Here is a 1,162-nt window from a genome sequence, read left to right on the forward strand (position 1 = left end):
ACTGGGAGGACTGGGAGGACTGGGGAGCAGCAAGCCTGGCTGTGGGAGTTGGGCAGCCCTCCCCCGCCACCCCGGGAAACTGGGGTGAATTGTGGTGCCCCCCTGGGGGGTAGATGTGTGTTTTGGCGGATTTTACATTATTTTCACCCAAGCCGTGCCAGCGACACCAGCGAGGGGCTGTGCTGGAGGTGATGGTCCCCCTGCCTCAGTTTCCCCACGCGGGCTCCTGCTGAGGCCCACAAATGATCCCTGCTGCGACCCCGCGGCGTTACTGTAGGTCCTACAGTAAACACGTGGTGACAATGGCGGGGGGGTTGGTATTGACCCCCTTCCCTGGCTCAGTTTCCCCATCGCGGGGGTCCGGGGGGCTCCGTGCCCCTCGGGGCCGTGGGTGGCCTCCCAGAAGGTGGCGGTCTCGGCCCAAAAATCCGCTCCCCGAGAGTGTCAGGGTGCGACCAAGAGCGCCCCAACGCTGCCCCGGCGCCACGGGATGGGCACATCCCCCTGCGGACCCCCCAGATCCCTCCGGAACCCCTAAATCCCTCCAGCACCCCCTTCTTCCACCCCTCATCCTCCCTTCACCCCTTTCAAGCCCCCCCAAGCGCTTCCCCAGCCCAGCAAAGCCATTTGGGTGTGATGAGCGTGTCGGTGCTCAGTTTGTCGGTGCGGTGCGAGCGGGGGTTGTGGTGGCACCGCGTGTCCCCATGCCTGTCCCGCTCCTGTCACCGCGGCAGCGCAGCCGTGGGTTGCGTGCGGGTGCGGAAAAGCTCCCTCTTGCACACTTAACACGCGTGCACAACTGCGCCCTCGCAGGCTTACAAGCACATGCTCGTGTGCTCCCACCCAGCGCAGGGCGCTGCCCCGGCACACTCACACCCCCACCAGTGCTCGGCTGCACGCGTGCCCCTCGCACACGCGGTTCGCGGCACCGTTTGTTTGCACGAGCGCGTGTTTGCACACCCGCACACTCGTGTCCGTGCACGACCGGCGCTTGCACGAGCGCACCGTGCTCGCAGGACCCGGCGCTCACCCCCCAGCCCCACGTGCTTTTCCCCCTGCACACGCCCGCACCGACGGGATCGCGCCTTGCGCTCCCCCCGCGGCCGGAGAGCCGGGGGGCTCTTGGGGGGACGCTCCGGGGAACACGCGGGGCTCCCCCCAA

The sequence above is a fragment of the Manacus vitellinus genome, unplaced genomic scaffold, assembly GCF_001715985.3.
Source record: "Manacus vitellinus isolate BGI_N305 unplaced genomic scaffold, ASM171598v3 scaffold_92_pilon, whole genome shotgun sequence".
In the NCBI taxonomy this organism is placed as follows: domain Eukaryota; kingdom Metazoa; phylum Chordata; class Aves; order Passeriformes; family Pipridae; genus Manacus; species Manacus vitellinus.